The sequence below is a fragment of the Eschrichtius robustus genome, chromosome 6 (genome assembly GCF_028021215.1).
Source record: "Eschrichtius robustus isolate mEscRob2 chromosome 6, mEscRob2.pri, whole genome shotgun sequence".
Classification (NCBI taxonomy): Eukaryota; Metazoa; Chordata; class Mammalia; order Artiodactyla; family Eschrichtiidae; genus Eschrichtius; species Eschrichtius robustus.
Genome location: NC_090829.1, coordinates 73,674,194 through 73,700,570, shown reverse-complemented (window position 1 = coordinate 73,700,570; position 26,377 = coordinate 73,674,194). Strand labels below are relative to the sequence as shown.

Sequence of the window (26,377 nt, the reverse complement as noted above, 5' to 3'; positions counted from 1 at the left end):
TTCAGTAAGTAAAACGCCATCAAGTTGGTTCTTAAATGGACAAACCAATGAAACAGAATTCAATGTCCAGAACAGACCTAAATACATATGGAAATTTATTTCTCAAAAAGTGGCATCTCAATCAAGTGGGGGTAAATATGAACTTTTTAATAAATGACGCTGGAACAAATGGGTAGCCATGTGGAAAAATATTATACCAGTTCCACGACTAACACTACAGATCAAGATAATCTTTAAATGGTCCTAAGACTTAAAAATGAAATCTTATATAAAGTACCAAAATAACACTTGGGTGAATTTTTTATAACACCTGGGTGGAATTCCTTATAACTCTGGAATATGAATGTGGAAGGTCTTACTATGACCTCAAAATTCAGAAGAGAGAGAAGAGGGGAGGGGAGGGGGAAACTAATAATAACACCATGACAAAGTGTGGGGAAAGAATCTGCAACTCATCACGGACAAAGGCTAAGCTCCCTGTTATTATATAAAGAGCTCCTAGAAACTGAGAAGAAAAAGACCAACTCAGAAGGGAAAAAGTATGAAATATAATAAACCTTGCTTAAATATATGAGAAATGCAAATTAAAACTACATTTATATACCATTTCTCACCCAAGAAATTGGCAAAAATACAAAAATTTGAAAATACATTCTGTCGACAAAGTTGCAGGGAAACAATCACTCTCATACATTGCTGGTGGGAATGAAAAATGACACAACTCCAGTGGAGGAGAATCTGGCAATAGATACCTAAATTAAAGCACATTTACTCTCTAAACCAGCAATCCTACATGATGCAGATATACATGCACAAATATAAAATGACACACATACAAAGTTTTTTCTCTGAAAAAAATTGTTTATAATAAGTAAGAGGTTAGAAAGAACTTTAGTGCTTAGCAAAAATATATTTATAACTTTTGAAAATTTGGAATTTTTCATGATATTCAGTACGAGGTATGTATCCAACTTTCATCTTTCTCCAATTAGAACCAGCTGTTACAGGTCATTTATTTAAAAGACAATGTTTGGTTAAGGAAACTGATATCACACAACTAAATATTATATTTCTGAAAAATGAATGAGAAAAAGTTATGTATACTAAAATGGAGAGCCCTTCAGGATATTATAAGTAAAACCAGCAAGGGACAAAAGATTATATAAATATAAAACACATTATCTGTTGTATAGGGAAAGGGAGAAATAAAACATTCTTAATTCCTGTATATGCATAAACACTGGAAAAAAAATAGAAACAAATAAAAATAGTTCCCTATGGGGACCAGGGTGAGAAGGGACAGAAGTGAGACATAACTATATAATTTTTTAAAATGATTTTTGATTCCTGAGTTTATTTTGAATAATATGTGAGTTTATTACCCACTCAAAAAAATGTATAAAAAATTCAAGAATAAATAAGCGAATGGTTGGCTGGTGTATGGAAACGGTTGTTACAATCAATAATCTAAGTCTACTTAAATTAATTAAAATTTAGTTCCTCTGTCAAACTGGCCATGTTTTATGTGTCAGTGGATAGGACAGCACAGATACACGACATTTCCATCACTGCATCAAGTTCTACTGGACAGTACTTAACTTGTTAGTCAGCATTTTGCAGTCCAGAGATGGAAGTAAGCCCTGTAAAATGAAAAAGGATCTGACTCTCCCAAATTAAGTATAAGCAAGAAAAAAAGTTATATATACAACCATTCAAAAAAAGGTAGTCAAATATTTAAGTGAATAGTAGACAAGTAAGTATCAAGACAAGATGATGTGGTCCAATATATACACTACCAAATGTAAAACAGATAGCTAGTGGGAAGCAGCCACATAGCACAGGGAGATCAGCTTGGTGCTTTGTGACCACCTAGAGGGGTGGGATAGGGAGGGTGGGAGGGAGACGCAAGAGGGAGGAGATATGGGGATAGATGTGTATGTATAGCTGATTCACTTTGATATAAAGCAGAAACTAACACACCATTGCAAAGCAATTATACTCCAATAAAGATGTTAAAAAAAAAAAAAAAAGATGATGTGGTCCATCCCTACCATAAACTAAGAAAGAGGTGGAAAACACTGGGAAGATGGGCCATTTTCTGGATCCTTTTGAATTCATAATAAATATAGAAAGATAAATAAATTTTAGTGACAATTTTCCAGGATGTCAACATACAACCCATATTCAAAAGAGGGCTTAAAATGCATTACAAAGTAAAAATATTCATTTTTTTTTAAGCCACAAGTTTGGAACATCTGTGCCAAAGCCTCATTCATTCAACAATTATTTACTGAGTATCCACTATATGTAGATACTCAGACACTTGGTCAGGCCTCGGGAATACCATGAGAATAAAAGTCTTATTTTATAAAGTTTATAGTCCAGTGGAAGAAACATACACTAATAAAGAATCGCACAAATACATGATACTCTGTGTGCTAAAAGGAAAGTAAAGTATACTTATAGAAGTTATCAATAAAAGAAGCTTATTTAATCTTGGGCCTCAAGGAAGGCTTCCCTGAGGAAATAATCTATAAGCTGAAATCTGAAGGGTTAGTAAGATTTGGGGGCAAGGACTTGCAAACAAAGGAAATCATTATGCATGAAGATCTCAAAGAAGAAGGAACCACCTCACAAGAGCTGGGGGGAAAAAAAAAAGACCTGTTAATAAAAACAATGAAAACCTGGTCTGCAGCTCCTTTTGTATTGGCAGTCCCTTAATTGGAAGAGACTCCCCAAGACTGCACAGATTTCAAATATTGCCCTAACAGAATTTAACATGGATTCCAAGTTTTGGCAAACAAGTTGAATAACAAAAATAATAACAACTGGTACTGAGTGCAAGAGAATCTCCTGAAATATGAACACTCCTCTCCTCCTAATAAGCTTAATCAAGAACACACGAGAAATTTTTTTTCTTTTCAGGTCTTTCTCCTGCCACCTAAACTTCTGCTAAATGACCCTAAAATGAATAGAGAGAGAGAGAGAACATCCCTTTTCTACTTGATCAACAAACAGTATAACAAAAGATGGAGAAAGACATGATTCTACTGCAAGAAATTCCGATACGAAAGTTATGCAACTCCCTTTCTCAGAAGTTAATAGACAGATGGGAAACCTCTATACTAAAGAATATGAATGCCTTTAGCTGAAGCTGCACAGTGCTTATCACTAACAAAAGAAAACACACCGTATACAATACTCCCAAATCACTCTTGTTGGACTTTGTATACTTTGAGTTAATTTTCCCATAGTGATAATGAGTCTGACAAAACTACACATCTCTTCCTGGTCCTCTAACAATATTAATTCCACCTCAACTGACATACATTTACAAAGGAGCTAATTAAGAACAGAAGGATTTACAAACACAAAAACAAATATCTCTTAGACATTATGTGGAAAAGCACAAAATAAAATATTGTATCCAAGCTGATTAAATTACATAAAGATCTATGTATGTATACTAACAATAAAGAAATACTGCACAAGAGAAATGCTCACTAGGATCTTTTCCCCTGCAAAATACGTAAATTCAGAACAATTATTTTTAAAAATTCAGACTGAAGAGGAAATACATTTTCATTTCCCACTAAGAGGCAAAACAAACATTACATGTGTTTAAAATGTATTAATCAGAAAAGGAACTAGAGCTATTTATGACTGCATTAATACTACTGTAAATGGAGGCCAAAATTCGGCTGTTCAGCAACAGTGATGATTTAGTCATCACATCTCACAACCTAGTCATTTGCAAACATTTTAAAGTAAGAGTCTTCACTGTGAAGAACATATAGTTATGGGGTGAGGGGGGGAAGCCCAGAAAACTAATCATCATTGCTTTAGCTCAACCCACATGCCTGTTCTTAAGGGTATCCATGGTAGCAGTGATGCAACATGCCTACCTAGCTCACCATGCCTACACAAGTGGGAGAGAGGGGAGGCGGATGATGAAAAAAATTTCACTTGGAAAGGTGTTTTAGTATTAACATGATAGAATTACATCAACTATATTGTCAGACTTTAAAAATATATATAAAACCATAAAGCTCTCTAAAGATCAGAAAAGCAAGAAAAGACTCAAGGGGGAGAAAACATTGCAGCACTTCAGTTGAAAAGAAAATTAAGATTTTTGCTCTTCCTGCTATAGCTATTGGTTAAATACGTTCAAAGGGTTTATTTCTAATAATAAACGAAATCATTTTAATTTAGCTCTTTCAAAAGTAGCTACAAATAATATTTTAGGCTTCCTAATTTCCAACCTACATCTTTTCTATTTTTACTTTAACAGTTACATAATAAAAACTTATTAAAACTTTAGATATTGATTCCACACAAAATTTTTTTAACAATGGTAGCTCTCGTTTGCTTAAAAAGGATCAAATACAAAATATTTTAATCTATCAAAAAGGACAGGGGAGAGAGAAGATAGATCATTTCAAATAACCTTGTTATAATATTAGAAATAAAAACTAAAGTGAATGAAGTGATAAAAGGTAAATCACAGAGAGAACCAACCACAGACAACCATGAAAAGAACTTAGAGAAGGGGGGAAAAAAAAAAACCAAACTAACTAGACTAAACCTGTGTCCCAGGCTTACTGCCCTTTAAACATTCTGTAAGAATATTTTGATAAGACAGTTTTACACAGAGGTACATGGAAGACATCCCTGATAAATAGAATGGGACCAGATAATGGGTATGTTAGTATCTGATGAAAACTCTGTTTGAATTATAATTTTGAACAAAATGCAAACAAAACTAATTTAGATCAATTTTCTTGCTTTTCCTCTTGTGAAAAATAATTCTACTTTCAGAATTCACAAATCTACTGATTCTTTTATTACTGAACATAATTTAAAAATCTCAACAATTTTGTCTAACACTGTGTCATAAGTTTATAGAAATAAAACCCCCAAAATAAATTATTCCATATTTTACAAACCAATGTATAAATTTTAAGTGTAAGCATCTTGAATCTTACACAATCACACAATGTCCACAAACTGGTGCTCAGGAATAAAAGAAACCAAACTCAGAGCTTAAGTGAAGCATGTTGCACTTTGAGGATGAGCATAACAGACTTTAAAACAAATAACTTTAAGGAGTTCTTGCACAAGTTTAACCATTTTAAATCCAATCAACATCTTTCCAAAGGAAACACAATCAGAACTTTACTATTCTTCTTAAAAAAAAATTAACTATATTTGCAATAAATAAATGGGAGAGTCCAGAAAATGTTCTCAAAATGAGTTATACTTTCAACCAGCATGACATATGGGGACAGAAAATAAAGTAGAGGGGGAGAACTTTGAGAATATATTTAGAAGATTTAAATATAATCAGGGCCCTATAAACCTTTGCTGTTGGGAGAAATGCTTCCTGTAAATCTCAGGGGAAAAAAATATCCGTTCAATATACTATTTTTAGCTATCTGAAACACATTTCAGAATATTACCTTTCCTAAAGGATACAAACTAAGCATCAAATGGATTCAAATATCTATTTTCAAATATATAACAATGGTTACACTTTATTTTTTAAATATATTATAAACAAAAAGGTCTCTCACACTCTGTCACTAACAAAGGTAGAAAGCATACTATATCTTACCTTTGTGGTTACAATGCACAGGCAATCCATTACTCTACCATTACAATATTTAATACATAAAGCAGTTTACTGCAAACTATTTTAAGTTGCTTATATGAATAAAAAGTAAAAATAAAGTTGTGAGATAAAACCACTGATGAAAAGTTATAACTGTGACAAGATCTCTCCAGGATCCATTCTTAGAGGTAGCAATTTTTCTACTACCTGAAATACAGGAAACCAGAATGTGTCACGTGCCCTACAATCTTCTTTATGTAATCTGTATCTGAAGAACTTGAAATTATCCCACAAAACACTGTGGAAGAGGTCAGGGTTTATTCCACAAGAGTTCACTGCTGCTTCAGGTGCTGTTTCATTAATCCCTCTTTTAAAGATATGAGGTTGACAGGGAGTCATCTAATGAAACGTTCCACAAAGAGGTTTCCCCGATATAAATTTAAAACTCCTTCTCCTTGTTTGCTACAGTTTGGATATTCAAAAAATAACTACCAAAAGAAAAAAAAAATCACTAAAAAAAAAAAAAAATGCCAGCAAACATTTCTTCCCCTAAACCATTTCAGCAACTGCAGCTTGCAAAGTAATGACTTTCTCAGACAGTAATGAATGGAATATTCCACGTGGTATTTTTGAGAAGGGGAGAGAGAAGAACAAAATGCAATAATTTAAAATATTATCTCTAAAACTTACCTTTTCTCCCTCTATTAAAAAATGGTAATAATAACATTTTACCAATTAAGTCAGATTTTAACTTTAGTGCCCTATTAAATCTATTTCACTTAATCCCTTAAAACAAAGAACACCACCAGAAAAAGAAAGCTGTAACTATGTACCATTTCAAACTCTTCAAGACTTCATTTTTAACCCAGAAGTAGCCTAACTTTGTGAATTCATGTCCTGTCCTCAAAATCATTGAAAATAGAGCTAGACAGGCTGACAGGACAAGGCATAGGGCTGCAACTGGCTTTCAGTCTCATAACCTTGCAGCCATGCTCCCCTGTAAAAATGTGTAATATGGAAGAGCATTACCTGCAATTTCTGTCCACAAGGTTTCCTCATAGTCTACAGGTATTATAAACTGCCTCAAATTCAAACAAGTGAACTGTTCCCATTTTCTTCTCATACCTCACTCCTATTCCTAATGTTTCAAATGTCATGGACTGCATCACTGAGTTTCACTATAAAGGGTTATGCAAAAGAGTTAATAGATGTATATCATTTAGTACGTCACATTATTATTATTATTATTACTATTTTTGATCAGCTATCAGGTGATAGCCTTTTGTCTCAAGTCTAATATATACCTAAGACAGATCCAGTGGGATCTTACCTTGAACAGAGTTTAATGGGAGTGTTGTAAGGATTAAATAATAAATGCACAGCACTTAAAATAATGGCAACCTCGTTAAGTGCACAACACAAGCCAGTTACAGCTATATATCTATATACATACATATGTAGCTATAAGGCTTGAAGGGTGGGCAGAAGTAAATTTCATTATTGGTCAACATATCCTTTCCTCCATGCAGAACAGACAGCCTGGGAAATACATGCTCAGTTTGAGACTGAGAGTACCCCCTTCTTCCCACACACCCCCAACCACTGTTTCCTCCCAACATGAAAGAGTAAAGTCCACTCAAGGCTCATGATCCCTTAAATAAAGTTTATCATTTTTAGAAAGAATACTGAAAACAGTGTAGGTAATACCTAAGTACTGACTAGGCACTGCATTCTATGAGGGAAAATAAAGAGGTATGTGAAACTCTTTAGTTGGTTTCTCCCTTAGTGTTCTGTGTTTATTTGTAATTTTTATTATCTAAAATAGTCTACCCTAGAGAGAAGGCATTCCTAAGTTTAGCAGACCTCATAACACTGGAGATTGAAAATCACGATAGCAAGAGTCAGAAATAGTGTTTCAGCCCATTAACAGAGTTGAAACAGTTTAACTTTTAAGTAGTCATATTCTTAGGTGAATATAGATGAAATAATCAAATATCTACTTTAAACGGACTCAACATATAAATATTTAACAACATATTATTAAAATAATATATCTAAAATATTACTTTATTCTACTCACATTCAGAAAACAATTATAGTCAAACTTCACATTCACCTTAAATGTTAGGGTGGTCATTATAACTACAGCCACTTTTTGAATTAACTCATATCTCAAACATCATTTTCATTTCCATCTAAGTTGTTTAGATGCTATACTTTTTTAAATCCATGTATTAAAATATCACCTGAGTCCTTTCTCTCTCTCTTCTCCTTCTGGGACCCCTATAATGCAAATGTTGGTACATTTAATGTTGTCCCAGAGGTCTCTTAGGCTTTCAACAAAATACTAGAAAACAGAATCCAACAACACATTAAAAGGATCATACACCATGATGAAGTGGGATTTATCCCAGGGATGCAAGGATTCTTCAATATATGCAAATCAATCAATGTGATACACCATATTAACAAATTTAAGAATAAAAACCATATGATCATCTCAATCGATGCAGAAAAGTAGCTTTTGACAAAATTCAACACCCATTTATGATAAATACTCTAATGGGCACAGAGGGAACCTACCTCAACATAATAAAGACCATATATGACAAACCCACAGGAAATATCATTTTCAGTGGTGAAAAACTGAAAGCATTTCTTCTAAGATCAGGAAGAAGACCAGGATGTCCACTCTTGTCACTATTATTCAACATAGTTTTGGAAGTCCTAGCCACAACAATCAGAGAAGAAAAAGAAATAAAAGGAATACAAATTGGAAAAGAAGAAATAAAACTGTCATTGTTTGCAAATGACATGATACTATACATAGATAATCCTAAAGATGCCACCAGAAAACTACTAGAGCTAATCAATGAATTTGGTAAAGTTGCAGGATACAAAATTAATGCACAGAAATCTCTGGCATTCCTATACACTAAAAACGAAAGATCAGAAAGAGAAATTAAGCAAACAATCCAATTCACCATTGCAACAAAAAGAATAAAACACCTAGGAATAAACCTACCTAAGGAAAGGTAGGTTTTTGTACTCAGAAAGTTTCTGTACTCAGAAAACTACAAGACACTGATGAAAGAAATCAAAGATGACACAAACAGATGGAGAGATATACCATGTTCGTGGATTGGAAGAATCAATATTGTGAAAATGACTAAACTACACTACCTAAAGCAATCTACAGATTTAATGCAATCCCTATCAAATTACCAATGGCATTTTTTACACAACCAGAACAAGAAAAATTTGTATGGAGACACAAAAAATTTGTATGGAGACACAAAAGACCCTGACTAGCCAAAGCAATCTTGAGGGAAAAAAACAGAGCTGGAGGAATCAGACTCCCTGACTTCAGACTATACTACAAAGCTACAGTAATCAAGACAATATGGTTTTGGCACAAAAACAGAAATATAGGTCAATGGAACAGGACAGAAGGCCCAGAGATAAACCCACGCACCTATGGTCAACTAATCTATGACAAAGGAGGCAAGGATATACAATGGAAAAAAGACAGTTCTTCAATAAGTGGTGCTGGGAAAACTGGACAGCTACACGTAAAAGAATGAAATTAGAACACTCCCTAACACCATGCACAAAAATAAACTCAAAATGGATTAAAGACCTAAATATAAGACCGGACACTATAAAACTCTTAGAGGAGAACATAGAAAGAACACTCTTTGACATAAATCACAGCAAGATCTTTTCAGACCCACCTCCTAGAGTAATGGAAATAAAAACAAAAATAAACAAATGGTACATAATGAAACAAAAGCTTTTGCACAGCAAAGGAAACCATAAACAAGATGAAAAGACAACCCTCAGAATGGGAGAAAATATTTGCAAATGACTCAATGGACAAAGGATTAATCTCCAAAATATATAAACAGCTCATGCAGCTCAATATTAAAAAAACAAACAACCCAACCAAAAAATGGGCAGAAGACCTAAACAGACATTTCTCCAAAGAAGACATACAGATGGCCAAGAAGCTCTTGAAAAGCTGCTCAACATCACTAATCATTAGAGAAATGCAAATCAAAACTACAATGAGGTATCACCTCACACCAGTCAGAATTGGCCATCTTCACAAAATCTACAAACAACAAATGCTGGAGAAGGAGTGGAGAACAGGGAACCCTCTTGCACTGTTGGTGGGAATGTAAATTGATACAGCCACTATGGAGAACAGTATGGAAGTTCCTTAAAAAACTAAAAATAGAATTATCATATGACCCAGCAATCCCACTACTGGGCATATACTCAGAGAAAACCGTAATTTTAAAAGACACATGCACCCCAATGTTCATTGCAGCACTATTTACAATAGCCAGGTCACGGAAGCGACCTAAATGCCCATTGACAGACGAATGGATAAAGAAGATGTGGTACATATATACAATGGAATATTACTCAACCATAAAAAGGAATGAAATTGGGTCATTTGTAGAGACATGGATGGACCTAGAGACTGTCATACAGAGTGAAGTAAGTCAGAAAGAGAAAAACAAATATCGTATATTAACACATATATGTGGAATCTAGAAAAATGGTACAGATGAACCGGTTTGCAAGGCAGAAATAGAGACACAGACGTAGAGAACAAACATATGGACACCAAAGGGGGAAAAGAGGGGTGGGATGAATTGGGAGATTGGGATTGACATATATACACTAATATGGATAAAACAGATAACTAATAAGAACCTGCTGTATAAAAAATAAATAAATAAATATATTTACACACCCCTCCAAAAAATAAATAAAATAAAATAAAATATCACCTGACATTTTATCCCAAATCACTGCTAGTACCTATTCACATAATAGACAATTTTTCCCATTTGTTTTCTCAGTAATATATTATAATCTCTATAATATAATCACTTACTACGTTACTCTTTAGTATACTTTTTAATCCAATGCCTATAGTTTTTAAGGCCATACTCAGGAATGATTATTTAATCTGTGTCAAATTCTACACTCATGCGTCTTTTATAAACATCCAATCTGGCACTGATTAAGGACATATCAAGTCAATGTATTCTTCTCAAATAGTCATTTGCTGTGCAAAATAATTTATGAATTACTCTGTAATATGAGCAAGTTTAGAGTTCTCAAATATAAACCTTTTGGGATGGCGACACCTCACCTAATATTCAGGCACATAAGATATTTAACAGTATTTTAGAATATCTATGCCTTTCTATATACAGGCAGTTGTTTCCAACCATGATAGAATAATAGGGAACAGACTAACTCTCCCACTTTAAAACAACTAAAAAAATAGGACAAATAAGAAACAATGATTTTCAGATGTTGGACAAAGTCCCATAAATGCCCAGGAAACTGCCTGGAAAAACTTTCCACGCTGCAGCAGAGGGAGGGGGAAACTAAACAAAGTCCAGCAATCTAAGATAAGGAGACAGAGTTGAGAATTCAGGAAGGCCAAGGTGTCTAAAATTCACAGTTAAGAGTACCAGAGAGGAGAGGTGCATAGTGAGAGCTCCACAGATCTGCAGAGTTCCTCTTCAGTGTTCATTAGTTGTTTTTTTTTTTAAATTTTTATTGCAGTATAGTTGCTTTACAATGTTGTGTTAGTTTCTACTGTCCAGCAAAGTGAATCAGCTATACATATACATATATCCTCTCTTTTTTGGATTTCCTTCCCACTTAGGTCACCACAGAGCACTGAGTAGAGTTCCCTGTGCTATACAGTAGGTTCTCATTAGTTATCTATTTTATAAATAGTATCAGTAGTGTATATATGTCAACCCCAATCTCCCAATTCATCCCACCCCACCCCCTTCCCCCTTGGTATCCATACGTTTGTTCTCTCGTCTGTGTCTCTATTTCTGCTTTGTAAATAAGACTGTCTATACCAATTTTTTCAGATTCCACATATATGTGTTAATATACGATACTTGTTTTTCTCTTTCTGACTTACTTCACTCTGTATGACAGTCTCTAGGACCATCCACACCTCTACAAGTGACCCAATTTCATTCCTTTTTATGGCTGAGTAATATTCCATTGTATATAGGTACCACATCTTCTTTATCCATTCCTCTGCTGATGGACATTTAGATTGTTTCCATGTCCTGGCTATTGTAAATAGTGCTGCAATGAACATTGGGGTGCATGTGTCTTTTTAAATTATGGTTTTCTCTGTGTATATGCCCAGTAGTGGGATTGCTGGGTCGTATGGTAGTTCTATTTTTCATTTTTTAAGGAACCTCCATACTGTTCTCCATAGTGGCTGTATCAATTTACATTCCCACCAACAGTGCAAGAGGGTTCCCTTTTCTCCACACCTGCTCCAGCATTTATTGTTTGTAGATTTTGTGATGATGGCCATTCTGACTGGTGTGAGGTGATATCTCATTGTAGTTTTAATTTGCATTTCTCTAATTATTAGTGATGTTGAGCATTTTTTCATGTGTTTGTTGGCCATCGAATATCTTCTTTGGAGAAGTGTCTATTTAGGTCTTCTACCCGTTTTTTGATTGGGTTGTTCCCTCAGAATGGGAAAAAATATTTGCAAACGAAGCGACTGACAAAGGATTAATCTCCAAAATATACAAATAGCTCATGGAGCTCAGAGTCTTCATTAGTTCTGATCAGTCATGCATATAAGGAAACTTGAGGCTGGGGAAAGAACCCTAGAAAGAAGCAGGTAGAACAATTCCCAGAACTCACACAGGGCCAAGAATAATGGAAAAACTCATAATATACAGGCTCTGGGTGGAGTACCCAGAAGAGTACTGGGACAAAATTAACCCTATACTGAAGGCTGCTTGGTCCCACTAAAAAAAGCTTTTTAAAAGCAAGTTTCGGGCTTCCCTGGTGGCGCAGTGGTTGAGAGTCTTCCTGCCAATGCAGGTGACGCGGGTTCGAGCCCTGGTCTGGGAAGATCCCACATGTCGCGGAACAGCTGGGACCGTGAGCCACAATTACTGAGCCTGCGCGTCTGGAGCCTGTGCTCCGCAACAAGAGAGGCCGCGATAGTGAGAGGCCCGCGCACCGCAATGAAGAGTGGCCCCCACTTGCCACAACTAGAGAAAGCCCTCGCACAGAAACGAAGACCCAACACAGCCATAAATAAATAAATAAATAAAAGCAAGTTTCAAAAGGATCATGCTGTTTCCAAGTAATTTAACTGCATCCCAAAACAAAGCTCAAGAATATTTAAAGCAATACAAAAATATTTAGGACCTGAAAAGGTAAAATTCATGTCTGCCAAATCTAATTAAAAAACTACCAGGTATGTAAAAAAGAGGTACATATAACCCAGAGAAGGGAAAAAACAATCAATAAAAAAACCCAGAACCACAGAAACAGACCCACAGACAGAGAAAACAAACTTATGGTTACCAAAGGAGGAGGCAGCGGGGGAGGGACATATTAGGGGTATGGGATTAACAGATACAAACTACTAAACATAAAATAGATAAGCAACAAGGATTTATCTGTATAGCACAGGACATTATACCCAATATTTTATAATAACCTATAATAAAATATAATCTGCAAAAAAACTGAATCACTATGCTGTACACCTTGAAACACAATACTGTGAATCAACTATACTTCAATAAAAACAAACAAAAAAACCCACCCCAAAATGACAGATGATAGAAGTAGTACCCAAGGACATTTTAAAAATTGTTATAAATTTATCCCATATATTCATGAAAACAGAGGAAAGCATGAGCATGTTAATGAGACAGAAAATAAAAAAGGAACCACATCAAACTTCTAGAGATAAAAATTTAAATGTCTGAAAAGAAAAACTGATTAAATGAGATTAACAGTAGATTCAATACTTCAGAAAATTAATGAACTGAATCAACACAGCAATAGAAACTGTCCAAAATATAACACATAGAGAAAAAAAGAAAAAAAATTAATCACATCAGTGAGCTATGGGACAAATTCAATCAACCCAATGAACATGTATTTAGAGTCCCTAAAAAAAGGAGAGGGAACAGAAAAAGTATTACTGAAATAATGGAGAAAAAAATTTCCGTATTTGGTGAAAACTATAAACCCACAGATCCAAGAAACTCAACAAATCCCAAAGGCATGAAGAAAATTGTAACAACGTAAAGTATATGGGAATGATAAGCACCAAACTCAGGACAGTGGTTAATTCTGGGGGATGAGGCAGAGAAGGAAATCAGGGTGGAAAATAAAGGATCTTCAACTATGTAACATTTTAAGTTACCTTAAGCTAGGTAATAGGTACATGGAGATTCAAAATATTCTCTTTGGTTTCCGTGTAACAAAGATTTTTTTTTCTAATAATGCTTACACAAAAAGAAGACAATCCAACAAGACAGTTGCCAAGAAGACAAAAAAATTTCAAAAACAGAAAGCAGATTGTAGCAAATGACATGAAGAAAAATCAGGGAAGGTAAAGGGCTAAAATGACATGGAAAAGGGATTTATGTTCTTTATCCTTTGCTACATTGATATAAATTACTGAGTATGCAACATTTTAACATAAATAAAAACATTATTTTAAAAATCTACCATTTACTGAGCACTTAATATGTGTGTCAGACTCTGATGTAAGTTTTATATAAATTATCCCATTTCATACTTAAAGGCACCAAAGGAAGTGAGTTCTGTTTTCATCTCCACTTTACAGATGACGAAACTAAAAGAAGAGAAATTAAACGATCTGCCCTACATTATACAATGTAATGCAACAGACCTAAATACAGACATGGAAAGAAAATTACAGAATGATACATATATGGCTTTCATTTTAAATATATATATGAGCTAAACAATATATTCATTAACATATAGGATTAACTGAATAAACACATACCAAATGGTTAACGGTGGTTGTCTCAGTGAAAGAATATTTTAAAAAAGACTAACTTTCAACAATGTACATTTCTCTGTATATGTATGTTTTAAGATATGCCTGAATTATCTTTGTAATCAGAAACTTTTTTTCTTTTTAAGTAAATAACTGAAAAAGAGAGCAATTCCTGTGGAAAAGAAGCATCAGAAGCCAGGTTACAGTATATTGGGAATGAGAAGGAAGGACAGAATAAATGTAAACTACTTTTTTCAAGAAGCTTAGCTAGGAAGAGAAGGAATACTATAGAGGTCCTACTGAGAAGAACTTTTTCCTGTTTGTCTGGTTTTCTTTTAATGGAATCTTTGAACATATTTATAGGATAAAGGGAAGAAGGGAACAAAGGTCCAAGAGAGAGGAAGAGATTATAGATATTACATGAGGAGTGCAGAGAATGAGATTCCAAAGATAAAAGGATCAAGAGCACAACAGAAGCTGTTAATATTTATTTGAGACAGTGACTTTCACATAATTGAAAACATATTTTCTGTAAAGTTAGGAATTTTTGCAGTAAGTATGTATTACTTTGGTAATCCAAACAAAGAGGGTTTTTTTTTTAATTTCCATACATTTTACTGGGAAAAATTATATATGCATTCTATTCCAACTCAAGATCCCCATATTTTTCACATCTGAAGAAACAGAAGGGGGAGGGTTTAAGAGCATATGAGAAGATATCAATGCTCTATTATTGAAGATAGTAACAGATGCAGATATGGATATATAACAATCAAAATTATTTAAATGAGTTACTGAAAATGCCTTATAATCAAAACTCGTAAGTTAAGACTAATCGGGGATGCCTTCTTGCAGCACATAAATCTATAACCACTGTGGCATACTTAAGCTTTAACAGAGATTTTTATTTTCTTAGTAACTATAACATTTTGCCAAGTTTTCTCCTAGATTAACAGCTTGGCATAATATGGCAGTTGTTTCACTTTTCTCATAACATTTCATTGTATTTCACTTCCATTTCAAAGTTATTGATTTAGGGGTATGTCCTTCAGTTCTAGAACTGGCAACTACCATTTAAACGCTGCGATAAGATTGTCAGAGATATAAACATAAAAATATAAAAATTACATAATAGTGAATGTAAAATAACAGCATAGTAGTCATCAAAATCACTTGCAGAAACATTTAATGTACAACTCACTCAGTACACAGACCTGTCAGTTTTGGTCTTGATGAAAATTTTCAATTACAGGGTCTTTGCATAAGGGCTGTGCATTATTTCAAATTTCATACATTTTATTTTCTTTGTAAAACACCACTTAAAAACTGGAATTAAATGAGACAGCACTGTAAATCTGGTGGTACAGGGAGGGAGTTCAAACTAGTGTCTCTGGGATGTATTATCTGAGAGACAGAGACATTCTGTTAAGAGAAATAAACATTAGGGAGAAGGATGAAAACCTTGAGAACACTGATAAAGGAAACAGGAAAAGGAACTGACCACCAATATAAAGGACTGTCAACTGGAATTCAAAACTGTGAAAAATTATGAAGCTGTGCTATAAAATTTGGTCAGTTGTCTTCTAAAGTCCATAGTAAGAACTGAAGTGGAGATCTGCATTAGGGTTATAGAATTATAAGATAGATGGTACCAAAAGTACTGAATTTGAATACGGACTGATAATAGCACTGTGTAGATAATAGCATTGTATCAATTTTAAATTTTCTCAGTCTGATAATTGTATACTAGATGTTTTTAGAAATGTTCATATAAAATAAAATAAATTTTTTAAGGAAAATATCCTCGCTCATAGGAGATACGTGCTGAAGCATTTAAGGGTAAAAGATCATGACATCTGCAATTTGCTCTCAAATGGGTCAGCAAGAATAAAATTAAAAAGTGTGTGTGTATGTGTACAGAGAGCAAGCAAATGTGACAAAATGGCAATTTTACTATTCTTGTAAGTTTTCTGTAGATAAACCTTTTTTTCAAAATAACAAATTTTTTACAAGAGAGAAATTGAAAAAAGGTCCAAAATAACAGTAAAATATAAGTCCTATAAGAAAAGTACAAAGTGCTATAGGCATTCAGAAGGGATTCGTTTCGAAGAAAAGATGAGTGAAGACCTCACATGGAAGGTTTCTGAGCTGGGCCATGCAGGATAGGTAAAGTACAGACATTCCAGTTGGAATATATATACCAAACCATTTTCAGCAGCCACTGTTGCACAGAGGGATTTCACTTTCTTATGTTAAATATCTCCTTTTTTTTCCTACAAACTTGCCTGTTATGTTTCTATCTCTATTAAAATTACTAGCTCTTTCTCTTATTTTATTAACTTTATTGTGGCATTTTCATTTGTCTAGGTAACAAATCCAATTACCAAGAAAGTTATTAAATAAAGTTAAGACAGAAACATCTGCCTTTGAAGCCTGAAGTTTTGAGTTCTAATTTCAGGTTTTCTACATGATAATAACATAAGTTTGGGCAGTCACAACATCCCTGAACTACAGTTTGCTGAATTCTAAAGTTAGTATCAGCTCCAAGTACTAAAGACCAAAATCCGGCTTACCTCATATGTATTAGGAGACTATACCAAGAATCCATGGTCCTATAACGTCTCAAAATAAAATAATGTGTGTGAAGGTGCCCTTTAAAACTATGCAATTTGAAAATAATAAAATTATTTTTATAATCCTTTCCTACGGAACACGTGAACATTTTTTAAGAAAGGAAGAACATGATGTATCAGTTTGAAAAATTAATACCATAAGCCATTATTCCTGGCTGATTCTAGTTCTGGGGCAGTGAAACTTCAAAATGAACTTGGGAAAACTGTGCCAGCATGCAAGGACATGCTGAAAGACTAATGAGCTCATGTCAAGAGGACATGGAGGGATCTCTTCAAGAGATTCCCCCAAATTTGGAGTAATCTGAGTATCCAAAGAATAATAACTGAAATGGATTGTAAACACTAAATAAATAAAATCCTTCAGTCCATAGTGACAGTTTTTTTTAAAGAGCAAGAAAAAGGGGGGAAACTTATCAGTCACTTTTGCAGGGGATCATCGCGCAAACAGAAAATATAAGCTTTACCTTATCTTTTTAGGAAAAACAAAGTTTCATCCCTAGCTGATGGAGATAAGTACTTTTTACAGAAGAATACCAACTAATAAATACAAATGGAATGATAAAATTAGAAGGGAAAATCAACATTTTGAAACCTCTAATGGAATAAGTGATTCAGGCAAGGATCATTAATGGGTTAATCACGTAAATATTCACTCAATACAAGGTGCTAAAGTACTACCCCCATAGATACTTAATAACTATAAATACAAAAACATAACTATACAAGGAGGACTTGGAGGTCACCACCTTTAAGTAATCATACTTATCATCACACGCACAACAACCTGATATTGTGTGCTTCCTGCTGCGATGCAACATGAAGTGCCATATATCACTATGAAGTCTGCTTACCAAAAATGAGTCTAATCAACCTTGACATCTAACTTCCTGTTATCAGAAATATAAGACTTAGTGGAATGACTTAAACAACATTAACAGACTACTAAACAAATACACAATGGGTGTTATTCTATAAGACAACTGGCATGGTCTCTACAAAAAGTCAGTCATTTAAAGAGGGGGAAAAAAAAGATGGGGAGGCCATTCCTCTAGACTGTAAGAGAGTAAAGAAAATGAACCAGATTTGGTATGTGCCCTCCCGACTCATTCCAATGCCTGCCCCCAGATCTTCACATTTGCTTTCCACCCTGAGCAGCCCTAGCAACACCTTGTGCCTCTGGCCTGCTGTCCACATCTCATCCTCTCACCTCCTCACTTGGGGCTTTCCTGCAAACCACAAAACCAAATACCATATGCCCTGCACCCACAAATCCACAGCCCTGAAGTACAGGGGAATTCTTGCTCACTAGAAGCCAGTAGATAAATTCTTGCCCTTTCCCTCCTTGGATGCAGTATATATGGCTTCTCATGGATGCAATACCCAGGATCCAGCAATCAGTCACACTTAGTGGCAGGAAGCATCCCTGTATTAGTTTTTCCTTATTTCCAGCTTATTCAACTTTTCCCTCACTTGTGCTCCCTAGCAGTGAATGAACTCCCTAAATAAAGTACGTAATAGCACATTAGCCCTCTGCCTCAAGTTCTGTTAATAGGGAAAGCCAGATAATAGCAGAGACTTAACGTTCAAATGCAGTACATGAATCTTAACTGGATTCTGACTTTTTAAAAGTCCTAAAAGATAGATCAGAAATGACTGTAAATATGGATTGGAGAGAAAATTTAGTAATTATTAACTTTCTTAGGTGTGATAATAGTTCTAAGGTTACACAGGAGAATGTCTGACTATTCTTACTCATAGGAGATACGTGCTGAAGTTTTTACAGTTTAAGTGCATGATGTCTGCACCTGATTTTCAAATAGTTTCCCCAAATACACATACAGAGAAAAGGCAAATACTATAAAATATTAGTAACTGTTGACTCTATATGGATGTTTGTTGGTCTATTCTTTCAATTTTACTGTACTTGGAAATGTTTTATAATACAAAGAAAAAAATATAATCACCTTTAGCCTATTTCTTAACTATAATATGGAAAGAACCACAGTTCTCACTTCATTCGAAAAACATTTGCTGAACAACTACTATGTGAAAGTACTAATATATTTCAGTAAATAAGACAGTCCCTAACTTCAGGTATGTACACTCAGGTAGAGAGACTAAAATACCCACAAAATAATGTACATTCGAGCATTTAATTACGACAGTAATGAATACTATCAAGTAGAGGTAGAAAGTGCTATAATAGGAGCTCTGGCAATCTGAGAGGTAAAGGAAGCCTTCTATCAGGAAGTGACCTTGTAGTGATCCTTGACTCTCTTGTAGTGATCTCTGACTCTTACAACCCATTTCCAAACTGTCCTCAAATCCTTGAGATCTACATTCAAAATATCTCAAAATTCAGCCATTTAGCACCTCCATTATCACACTTTGGTTCAAGCCTATGTCCATCCTTAACTGGATTACTAACAGGTCTCCTGCTTCTACCCTTACTACAGTGTATTTTCAACAAAATAGCCTGAATGATCCTTTTAAAGGTTAGGTTAAATGATGTCACTCCTCTGCTCCAAAACTGCAAAAGTTTCACATGATCTGCCCCTGTCTTACCCTCTGACCTCATCTCCCATTATTCTCTCCCTTTCTCACTCTGCTCTAGCCATACTGGCCATCTTGCTATTTCTCATAAATTCTAGCCTTCTTCTTGCCTTAGTCTTTGCAGTAGTTATCCCCCAAACAGCTGCATCAACATCCAATTCTCTGTACAAGTATCATTCAACAAGGCCCATCATAAATACCCTACTTAAAACTGCAAAGCACACTCCCCATCTGGCATCCCTGCTCCCCTTAATCTGCTCTACCTTTTTTCCTCTCACATCACTTATCACCTTCTAACACACTAGATAAATGCATGATATACAACAGGTGCTCAGTATTTGACATTCAAAATAAAATGCTAAAAATGATGAGGAGTTGGCAAAAGAAGAAATGAGAATCTTCTCGCAGAGGGAACATTATGTGGGGACCCTGAGCTAAGAGGAACCAGTGACCAAAGAAGGAAAGCGCTCTAAAAGATGAGTGGAGAAACAGGCAGTGGCCAAATAACTTAGGATTTCTGAGTCTCATGAGGGATTTCCTACCTCATTCTGAGAGGAATGGAAAACCAGTGAAAGGTAATAACATAATTTGCATTTTATAAAGATAATCTTGGAAGCAAACTGGCCATAAATTCAAAAGGGGAAAGTGCGAATGCAGACAGGCCAAGAATCTAGGCAAAAAATCAGGGTGGTTTAGACCAGAGTGGCAAGAATGGAGACACACTGGAATGCTGATTCATGTGAAATTTTGCAAATTGCAGCACAAATTAGATGTAAACGTGAAAAGCAAAATAAAAGCTTCTGACAAATAATGTAGTAGAGTATCTTTATCACCTAGGAGTTGGAAAACACTTCAATAGGCACAAAAAGCATTAAACATAAATTGGACTATATTAAATTTAAGAAATCTTGATCATTAAAAGACTTCACTAAGAAAAGCATGCTTCAGAGTGGGAGAAAATATACATTACACATATACCTGACAAAAGAATCATATCCAGATAGAGACCTCCTACAAATCAATAAGATAGAAGATGTAAAGCAACAAAAAAAGTGTTAAAAACTTGGACACTTCAAAAAGATAGAAAATGAACAATAAACATATGAAAAGGTGTTTGTTAATTGTTAATCTTGTTAATGATAAGGAAAGTACAAATACAACAATATGAAGTACCAGTACACCTACAGTACACCTACTGGAATGGTTGAAATTATTAGTAAAAAGACTGACAATAACAAGTGTTGACAATTATGCAAAACAAATGAAACTTGCACATACTGGTGGTAATTATAAAAACAGGCATAATCACTCTGCAAAACAGTTTCCATTATGTTCTAAAACTAAATGTATCATTTTCATAATTGGGTATATAACCAACAGAAATGCATACACAGGTGCCCAAAAAACATACACACTCAGTTCTGCTATAATGTTGTTCTGAAAATGCAAATTTGTTCCAACACAACTGATATATTAGGAAACAGTATGAACAAAGCACAAATTTCATGTTGGCTTATGCTCAATCTTGTCTATGAGAAACACTAGGTAAGGGCAGAAAACTGAACCCAGAAGAAATGAGCCACATAGGAATACATAAAATGCACATATTTCAGGCTTTAGTTTGAGTGTTACGAGTCACACTCATCCATATCTGGTGTTATAACTTTTCATCCGCTTTCAGATAACTCTCCCTGCCAGCACTTCACAGTAACTCACAAGTTGCAACCCGAACACACACTCCCATAGCAAACAAGATTTTTTTCAACGTAAAATGTCATATTTAGTGTAATGTTATGCATTTCTTAGTCACTTAACATGTGTGAAACTGTGCTGCCATTTTATTAGGTTCTTACCTTTTTTAAATGTGGCACTCACCAAGTTTTAAGTTTTGAGTCCCCTATTTTCTCAAGACATAAGCCCTGTGGTTTTTACTGCACACCTTTGCATAGTATGATGATTTTTAAGAACTTAAACATTATGCTATGGCAGAAATAACTGTAAAAGAATATTCAAAGCAGCACTAACCCAAAACTGGAAACAAGTCAAATATCCACCATCAATAGAATGGATAAATATAGTGTGGTGTATCATACAATGGAATACTATACAGCAGTAATAATGAAAAAACGTCAAATCATGGAAGAAATTCACAAGTGTAAGAAAAAAGCTAGACACAAGAAGCTAGAGTACATACTGTATGAATGTGTTAATATATAGTTTTAAAAGAGGCAAAACTAATCTATGGTGTTAGAAATCAGGATGGTCCTTTGAGGAAAAGGAATTAGGTAGTGAATAGGAAAGGTACAAGGGAGATTTTGGGGGTACTGGTATATTTCTTTTTTTAATTGAGATTTAATGGACATACCATAAAATTCACCAAATTTTACAGTGTACAATTCAGTGATCTTTAGTATATTCACAGAGTTGTGAACGATCATCACTATCTAATTCCAGAATCCGTTAGCAACGATCAGTTGCAACGATCATCACTATCTAATTCCAGAATCCGTTAGCAGTCATTTCATTTTTTTCCCCTGGCCTGATGTATTCACAATGCAGTAATTCATCAAGCTGTACATTTATAATTTGTGGACCTTTGTATACGAATATTACAAAGAACTTCAATAAATTTTTTAAAGTTAGTATTTAGAGGACTTCAGATTAAACCTGGCAGGCTGAATATACACTTCCACTCTACTGTCTCCTAACTCTACTTAAATTAAAGCACATGGATTACTTGAAAGCATTAAATACAAGGTCAAAGAGAAGGGGAAAAGAGATATCCTCCCTATACCACTGAGTCAGATAATTTCCCTCCCATAAAGATGAACTCAGAAGGAGTTCCATCAGTCCCCATCTGATACAGGAGACCAAGAGATAGCAGGAACAACTGAAAACAAGAGTACATTACTGAAAGTGGGTATTCTTCTTAACCTACTTTAGGTTAATTAATACTTTCTTTTTTCACAGAATCATACTATACCTTCTGATCTGCAACCTGCTTTCAATCATTTAATAACATATAGTAGATATAGAGACTATATTTTTATGCCTGCTATTTTATATTACATTAAGTGGCTGTATGATATTATGTTTATCCAGTTTCTTACTGATAATCATTTAGATTGTTTTGTTTTTTATTAATATTACAAATAATACTGCAATGAGCAGGCATATATTTTTAAATATATATTAATAATTTTCGAGAGTACATCTGTGACATATACTGGATCAAAGGATATGAATATATACCGTCAGGCTGTCTTTCAAAACTGCTGCACCACTGTATTCTCCTACCAACAGAATAAGAGTTTCTGCTTCCTCACATTTAATTAATCTTTGACAATCAAGTTAGTTAAAAATATTCTCACTGTCAATTTAATTTGCATTTTTTAAAGTTACATTGAACATCTCTTCATAGGCTTATTGGCCCATTTGTATTTCTTTTTCTCCAAACTGCCCATTCATGTCCTTTGGTCACTTCCCTATTGAATTTGGCTTTTTTCTTCTTATTGATCGGTAAGAGGTTTCTTGAGTTAAAAGGGTTAGAAATTAGTTCCTTTTCATAAATGTGACAAAATGTTTTCCCAGTGTAACATTTATTTGTTCATTGTATCTTTTAAGATACAGAAATTCTATAATCAAAGTTCAGACAATCAAACTTTGTAAAATCCACAAAGAAATTCTACAGTCAGTATTCTTAACCTTTTCTTTGAATTTTTCAAGGTTTTCTTTGTTGTGCTTAGAAAAGCTTTCCCTCTATCCAAAAAAGACTGAAAAGTTTATTTTTATGGTTTCATTTTTTTTTTTAACCTTTTGATCCATTTGAAACGTACTGTATCATCAGGAATAGGATTGCCACAGACTAAATGTTTGTGTCCCCCTCCAAATTCACAGGTTGAAATTCTAACCCCCAACGTGACAGTATTGGAGTGGCCAAAAAGTTCCTTCGGTTTTAAGTAAAAATAAAAGACATATTTTTCATTTTCACCAAGAATTTTATTGAACAATGTACTCACTGTTTTGTTCCACTACCTTCTGCCATTTTTCAGGCAACTTCATAATTCCATCTTCCCAAAACTTTTTATCTTTTTGATCAAAGAACTCTTCCAGGTGCCTTTTACAGTCTTCCAGGGAACTGAAATTTTTTCCATTAAGAGAATTTTGTAAAGACCGAAATAAAAGGAAATCCGAAGGTGCAATGCCTGGTGAATACGGCAGATGAATCAGAACTTCCCAGCCAAGCTGTAACAGTTTTTGCCTGGTCATCAAAGAAACATGTGGTCTTGCGTCACCCTGATGGAAGATTATGCGTTTTCTGTTGACTAATTCTGGAAGCTTTCCATCGAGTGCTGCTTTCAGTTGGTCTAATTGGGAGCAGTACTTGTTGGAATTAAACGTTTGGTTTTCCGGAAGGACCTCATAATAGAGGACTCCCTTCCAATCCCACTATATACACAACATCACCTCCTCTGCACGAAGACCGGCCTTTGGTGTGGTTGGTGGTGGTTCATTTTGCTTGCCCCACCATCTCTTCCGTTCCACATTATTGTACAGTATCCTCTTTTCATTGCCCGTCACAATTTGTTTTAAAAACGGAACATTTCGTTGCGTTTAAATAGAGAATCACATGCAGGAACACTGTTAAGAAGGTTTTTTTCACTTAACTTACGTGCAACCCAAACATCAAAGCGATGAATATAACCAAGCTGGTGCAAATGATTTTCAACGCTTGATTTGGATATTTTGAGTATGTCAGCTATCTCCCACGTGGTATAATGTTGATTGTTCTCACTTAATGTCTCAATTTGATGGCTATCAACTTCAACTAGTCTACCCAACTGTGGAGAACTGTCCAGCGAGAAATCTCCAGCACAAAACTTTGCAAACCACTTTTGACACATTCCATTAGTCACAGCACCTTCTCCATACACTGCACAAATCTTTTTTTGCGTTTCAGTTGTGTTTTTACCTTTCTTGAAATAATAAAGCATAATATGCCAAAAATGTTGCTTTTTTCTTCTATCTTCAATATTAAAATGGCTACACAAAAATTCACCAATTCTGGTAAGTTTTTTTTTAAATGTATGCTGATATGACAGCTGTCACAATACAATCTAACAAAATTTTTTCAAATGAAGTTAAAGACAACTAAGCACTAATAGAGCCATCTTACAGAAAAAACCGAGTGAACTTTTCGGCCAACCTAATGTTAGGAAATGGGGCCTTTGGGAGGTGATTAGGTCTTGAGAGTGGAGCTTTTGTGAATGGCATTAATGCCCTTATAAAAGAGACCCCAGAAAGCTTCCTCACACCTTCCTCAATGATAAGGACATAGCAAGAAGACGGCCATCAATGAACCAGGAAGTGAGATCTCACTAGACAGTGAATCTCTTAGTGACCTGATCTTAGACTTCCCAGCCTCCAGAACTGTGAGGAATAAATCTGTGTTGTTTATAAGCCACTTAGTCTATGGTATTCTGTTATAGCAGCCCCAAAGAACTAAGATAGAATAGTGCATCCTTCTTTGTTGGAATTTCTCCTTAAATCAGACAATTTCTCCTACTCTTGCATTTTGCTTCCTTTCATATATTCTTCTTTACAATCTCTAAAAGTAATTGTTCTTATTTTAGAATAGATTTGTTTTTATAAAAATGACACATGCTCATTATTTTTAAAAAGTAACAGAAAAGTACTAAAAAAAAAAAATCCCCATTACCCACAATCATTAATATTAAGCAAACGTATGCAAACATCTCACTAGACATATGTTCAAAGTAAAAGAAAGACATACCAAAACCAAAAAGTTATAACTAAATGGAATACTAATTATGTCACTTTAAAAATAAATGGTATTAATTTTCATTTTACTACATCAGAAGAAATAGAAGAAACACAGTCACAAGGCCACATGTTAACTGACAAATGGGAATCTGGCAAGAGTTAGATCAGTTACCAACTGTTAAAAAAACAAAAAAACAAGAAAGAAAAGTAGATAGATGCTTTATAAGACAAAGATTTTTACTTTAAGAGAATAAGAGAGGCAAGCCCTGGTGGAAATTGATCAATCTCAAATAATTTTTGCAAAAATAACTCTCTTTAAGATAGTCCTGCAAAAGTGAACATAAAGTGAAAGAGACAAGATCATGTTGCATGCAATTTTGTCAGAAAACGATTATCTTACTTTTTAATCCAAAAATTAGTGCACAGTGTAATAATAATCTAATTTTTTTGTACAAGACAAAATATTTTCATGATTTTAATTTTTTTCAAGTTACAGTCCAATAAAAACTTTTTCTGCATTTGTTTTGAGTCAGTGGATTCTCTTCAACTGTAAAACACTTGAGGTGAATTAAATTTTCCAACTCTCTTTTCAGTCCCAAACATTGTGCCCCTAAGAGTTTAAAGTAGGAATTGAAATGAGAGATCAAGTTAAAGGTCACTTAGCCAAGTTTTCTGTCCAAATGAAGCATAAATGAATGGGTAATAGGGGAACATACTTTCCTTCTTTCCCTCAAAAGAAATCAAATCTCCAAATATTCCAAGCTTTTTTTTTTGAAGTCTTATGACTGTCATCCACCAGTGTGTTTCAAAACTATTTGCATTTTCAGACTAACATCTTCAGGGTATCCCGTCCTCTCTGAAAAACAGTACTTCCCTTTAACTGACCTTAGCTCACAGATTTTTCTCTTTTTACAAATCTAGGACTTGATGGATATATCCCCATGT

At 34.5% G+C, this 26,377-nt stretch overlaps 1 protein-coding gene across 11 annotated transcripts in view; it reads right to left on the bottom strand.

Moving 5' to 3' along the window:
* The window catches only part of DLG1 (discs large MAGUK scaffold protein 1), a 288,831-nt gene that overhangs the window by 241,523 nt on the left and 20,931 nt on the right, over positions 1–26,377 (bottom strand). The window lies entirely within an intron of this gene.